The sequence below is a fragment of the Triturus cristatus genome, chromosome 6 (genome assembly GCF_964204655.1).
Source record: "Triturus cristatus chromosome 6, aTriCri1.1, whole genome shotgun sequence".
NCBI lineage: Eukaryota > Metazoa > Chordata > Amphibia > Caudata > Salamandridae > Triturus > Triturus cristatus.
Window position 1 is genome coordinate 1,454,490,129 of NC_140589.1, and position 5,319 is coordinate 1,454,495,447.

The 5,319-nt window shown below is 57.2% G+C and overlaps 1 pseudogene; it reads left to right on the forward strand.

Annotated features, from left to right (window-relative positions):
* The first annotated feature begins 1,675 nt into the window (after positions 1–1,675).
* LOC146821527 (U6 spliceosomal RNA) lies at positions 1,676–1,744 on the forward strand (annotated as a pseudogene).
* Positions 1,745–5,319: the final 3,575 nt, after the last annotated feature.

Below are 5,319 nucleotides of genomic sequence, written 5' to 3' on the forward strand. Positions count from 1 at the left end.
TCAATTAGTTCAGCTACCAACACTCAGTAAACCTTAAGTGTTTCAATTTTAAACTATCACATTTTATTATATAACTCTTCATTACCCCCAGGTCCCTTATGTCCTCGTCCCCTTCATAAACAGATTGGAGATTACTATCTCCCGACAGAAAAAAAGAGCAGAAGGCATGCTGGGACCCTAATACTGCCCCTCCCACCGGGAGTACATAAGCAGTACTTACCCAGCATCCCGTCTGTTCTTTTTTTCTGTCTGACGACAGAATGGACGTGGTGTGCTGTTCTGCTACTCCTGCTGGGCTGGTGTGGCGTTCCTTTCTTCCTCCCCCCGCCCGGCTGCCTGGCTTTGCGGGCGGGGGGGGGCGTTCCTGGTCCGTCCCCTAGCCTGCTGGGCTTGCTGGGGGTCGTGACGGTGGTGGCCGGTGTGCTGCCTGGATCCTGCGGGTCCTTTGCGGCTGGTGCGCTCCCGGGTACTTCCGGGTCGCGTGCTCGTCTTCCTGAAGCTGGGCGTTTGGGAGGCGTGCCGCGTTTCCTATGTGCCATACCTTCCCGCTGTTGGGGTGGGGGCCTTGCTGCTGGTGGTGTCCGGCCCCTGCCCTGGGTGAGTCCCGCATTGCGGTGTTTTTTTGTTTACGCTGTGCTGTGGTGCTCTCTTCTTTATTTCAGGTCCGTGGTGGGCGACGGAGGCTCCTGGGGATGCCGGGGTTTGCTCCCAGGAACTCATGCTTGCGATGCATGCGCTCTGCCGCTGTGCTCCTTCCCGACAGTCGCACCCATGGATTACCTTTCCTTTGGGGTGGGGGCCTTGCTGCTGGTGGTGTCCGGCCCCTGCCCTGGGTGAGTCCCGCATTGCAGTGTTTTTTGTTCACGCTCTGCTGTGGTGCTCTTTTCTTTATTTCAGGTCCGTGATGGATGGCGGGGGCTCTTGGGGATGCCGGGGTTTGAACCCGGGACCTCATGCTTGCGAAGCATGCGCTCTGCCACTGAGCTACATCCCGACCGGCGCGCCCTTGGATTCCCTTTAAGCTGGCGCTGTCCTGGTTCTTTGATGTCGCTGTCGCTTGACTGCTTGGGGGTGTTGGGGTGCGTGGCTCCTTGCTCCTCCTTCCTGCCCGTTTGCCCTGAGTCCGAGTGATTCTTCTACTGCCGGAGTTTGTGACTGCGGCAGTGTGACGCTTCTACTGGCTGCTGCCTCTGCGTGTGCTGGTTTCCTCCCAGTTGTGGATGCTGCCTTACCGCGTGGGCTGCCTCTTTTGTGGCTAGGGTCCCGGGTTGGAGCCTGACAGGGGCTCGGCATACTGTGTTTCTGCACTGTTCGCCTGGTCTCCCTGCGCCTTGCGCTCTTGTATGTATCCTTGGGTGCCGTCCCTAGTGTTCTTGTGGGGTGCTCCGGTGCCTTTGCGTCGGGTTCCCGTTCTGTGGCTGTGTGACTTGCGGTTTTCTGCTGCACTTCGGGTATTTGCGTGGTGCGACATAGAGTTGGTGTGCTCCTTCTCTTTTCCCTGTGTCCGCCCCTCTCTGTCCTGTCCCTGGTGTGTGTTGGGGTTCCGTTCCCGTGGTGCTCTCGTGGGTTGTGCACTGGGGCTGCTGTGTGGCCCTTTCTTTCGGGGGCTGTTGGCCGATGGACGCCTCTGTCTTTGGGCGCTTCCTGCTCTTCCCGCGCTGCTGGTTGCTCCTTTCCACGGAGTGGATTAGCATGGCCCCTGCGCAAGGATGACACGCGGATTCATGAAGCGTTCCATGTTTTGATAGGGGTGCCGGTCCTCCCGCTCCTGTTCCATTTTTGGCGGGTTGCCCTTGGCCTGTTTGGGTGGCGGTGGCTCCTGGTGTTGCTGGGGTTTGTACCTAGGGCCTCCTGCTTGTGCTGCTTGCTCTCTGCTGCTGCTCTGCGTCCCCACTTCGGCCCTCGTGTGTGGTCTACGGGGCTGGGGTTCTTGCCTGGTTGGGCTGTTCCTCGTCCTTGGCTTCCTGGATGTTCCGGGTGGCTGGGATGGTGTGCTGGGGTGTGCGGTGTTGCCGGTGTTTTGGTTCACCGTGTAGGCTGTCTTTTATGGCCTTGTCTCTCTTGCGGGGGCCTGGTCGCCGGTTTGGCTCTCTGCCTCTGCGGCATCCTGCTCCCTGGCTGCTGGGCTGGCGCTGCGCGTCCGCTGTCGTTTGCAGCGGGTATGTGCCGCCTTGTCCCCTTGCCGCTTTCCCTCCGGGGCTTCTGTGTTGCTCCACTTGGTGTTTGTGGGCTTTCTTGCTAGCTGCCGCTTTGCCTCTGTGGGACGTGGCCTCCCTGGGTTGTGTGTCTGGGGTCGTGGTCCTCTCTTGTCCGCTTGGGCTTGCCCTCTCTTGCTCTCTTGGTCACGCCGGGGTCTGCCTGTTTTTTGACTTTTCTGCGCTGTCCTGATGCTGGGTGTTGTTGGGACCCGTGCTGTGGTCTGGCCTGGAGTGGGCTGGGTTCCTAGGTTGGATTCCCTCCTCGGGGGTCCTTGCCTGTGCGGCTGGCTCTGTTCCTCTGCTGCCGTCCGGTTCAGCTGGTTGTGGGCCGTGTTTGGCTGTGCCGTGGGTTATTTCTGCCCCTCTTCGGGGTTGCTCGCTCTGTCCGCTGGGGTACGATGTCCCTTTCCTTTCGGGGGTTTGAGCTCCCTGGAGTTCGGTGTTGCCGTATGCTGGGGGGCTTCTTTTGCTGTTGCTGCCTCCTTTTTGCATCTGTTTCTGGCTTCTTCCGTGCTGGTTGCTATTGTTTTTTGGGTGCTCATGGCTCTGGCACTGCCGTTTCCTGGTTTCTGGGGTTCCTTGGTGTGGCCTTGTGTTCCTCTGCTGCTGCGGCGCTCCTGCTCGTTTCTGGGCTTGTATTTGGCTTCTTTCGGTGGGTCCTAGTCGCCCCTCCTATTGACTGTGGCGCTCCTACTCTCGCCTGGTCTCTGTGGTTCGGCTGGGTCGGTACAGATTTTTTCCTGCTTGTGGCTCCCTGGGGGTGCCTGTGGCGTTCGGCTTCTCCGACGGTTCGGGTTGGGTCCTGCTCTCCCTTTCCTTTTGCGTCCCCCCTGGAGTGTGTTTCCAGTGGCGGTTCGCGTTTTGGATCTCTGGCGTTCATGTCTGGTTTGTTTGGGGCCTGGCTCTCTTTCGCTGGTGCTGTGTCCTTGACTTGGCTCTAGTTTCTCCTCTTTTGTTCTGCAGGGGTTTCTGGTTTCTGCTGGTTTTGGGCGTCTGGTGGTCGCCCTTTTTCAGATGGGTATCCTTGTCTGTGCTCTCTCGGTGGATCCTGGCGGGGTGCTCTCTTGGTTTCGTGTCGTGTTCTGGTGGGTCCTTCTGGGCCTGCTCATGCCGGCGCTTCTTTCCTGGGTTTGGTTCACCTCTAGTGGGGTGTCCGTGTCTCTGCCTGGTTCCTGGGGTTCGGTTGGGTGCTGTTGAGCTTCGGTCCCCGTTGCTCCTGTCTGGATGACCGCCCTCTTCTTTTTTCATGGACTGAGGGTCCCTTGTCCGGCCCTGTGTGGGTCCGGGTTTTCGGGGCTTCTGGGTTGGCTCCTCCGGGGTTGCCTCCTGTTGCTCCTGGTCTGCGGGCTTCCTTCTGGTTCTGAGTGTTCTCTGGCTGGGCCTTCTTGTCGTGCTCTCCCTCCTGACTCATGGGTGTCCGGGTTCTTCTGCTGCTTGGCCCTCTGCTTCTCTGCTTCCTCGGGTTTCCATTTTGGTGGTTTCCTGTGCTTGTTCTTTCTTCCGGCCTTCTGTTTGGTCCGGCGTTGGGTTGCTGGGGGTCTCGTTCGGCCTCCCTGCCTTTTCTTTGCCCTGGGCTCTACGTGGGCTTCTTCCTGGGTTGGTTGGGCCTGTGGGTCCTCCTTCCCTTGCGGGTTGCTGGATTTCGGTCCTGGCTTCCTGGTTCTTTGTCCCTTGTTGCCCTCATTTTTTGCTGTCTCTTGGCTCCTCTTCAGTGTTATGTGGGGTCGGATCTGGTGGTTTTCCGGTCTGGGTGCTATGCACCCTAGGGCTTTTTGTTCCGTGGCTCTGGCCCTTGCTGTGTGCTTGGCCTGGGTGTTGGGTGCCTGTGCGGTCGTCCTCCTTCTTGGCTTCTGTTTTTTTCTGCCCTCCGTCTTGAGGTTCCGGTTCGGTTCCGGATTGGTTCTTCTGCTCCGCCTGTTCTGGGTTTTGGCCGCCCTGTTCGGTTGGCGGTTTTTCTTCCCTGTGGGGGCTTTGTCCTCCTGGGGTTTTTGGGTTTCTGTCTCCTTCGTGGTCCTTTTTGGTCTGGTTGGGGTCTGGTTCCTGTTCTGCTCGCCGGCTCTTGCTGTGGTTCATCCCCGGCCCTGGCCTACTCTGCGGGGTTCGTTGGCTTTCTTCTCTATGCTTTCGTCTGGCAGGGGCCTTCGGTTTGGTGTGGTGGGCCGGTTTCTGGCCTGGGCCTTCCTCCTTTTTTGTTGGTCTGGGTGCTTGGGGCTGCGCCTCTTGCCTGGGCTGGCCTTCTTTCTTTGGCCCTGTCTCCTGTTTCTCTGGTTGGTGGCCTCATTTTTGTGGTACTGGCCTTGTGTTGTTTTATGGGTTGTCTCCGGTCCTGGTTTGGTGCTGGCCGGTTGCTTCCTGCGGTCTCCCCTTGCCTCCTTCTCGGTGCTCCCTTGGGTTGCTGAGTTGGTGTGGTTTCCTGGGGGTGCTTTTGGTTTTGGAAGGCCGGTTTTTCTGCTTTGGTATTCTCCAATCTGTTTATGAAGGGGACGAGGACATAAGGGACCTGGGGGTAATGCTCTATTACTTACCGGTAATCTTCATTACTCCGGGTCCCGTTGTCCTCGTCCCCTTCATACGCCCCTCCCTCCCTCCCGGGCGACCGGCCTTCCTGTCTGGGCTTGGTTGTACAGACGGGATGCTGGGTAAGTACTGCTTATGTACTCCCGGTGGGAGGGGCAGTATTAGGGTCCCAGCATGCCTTCTGCTCTTTTTTTCTGTCGGGAGATAGTAATCTCCAATCTGTTTATGAAGGGGACGAGGACAACGGGACCCGGAGTAATGAAGATTACCGGTAAGTAATAGAGCATTTCTAACCTCATACATTTTATTTGCTAATCTTGTGAACTCTACTTGAGATTTTTTTTAGTTGCACTTACCACTCTTCACTGTAAATTTGAGAAAAACAAACATTTGATGAGACAACTGCTTGAATTAATCGCAGCCGCTGGCAATCATTTGGACCGTATTCAAGTGTAGTTTTTTTGCCCATTGTGCTACTAAATGCAGAAACTTTTCAACAGAGTTTGCCTTATTCCAGTGGTTCAGGCCAAACTGCTAGGCCATGGCACTTCTGAATGGGAACAAAAGCAACCTCAGTTTGATTTTGGCCGTGCTTTGTTTCTGG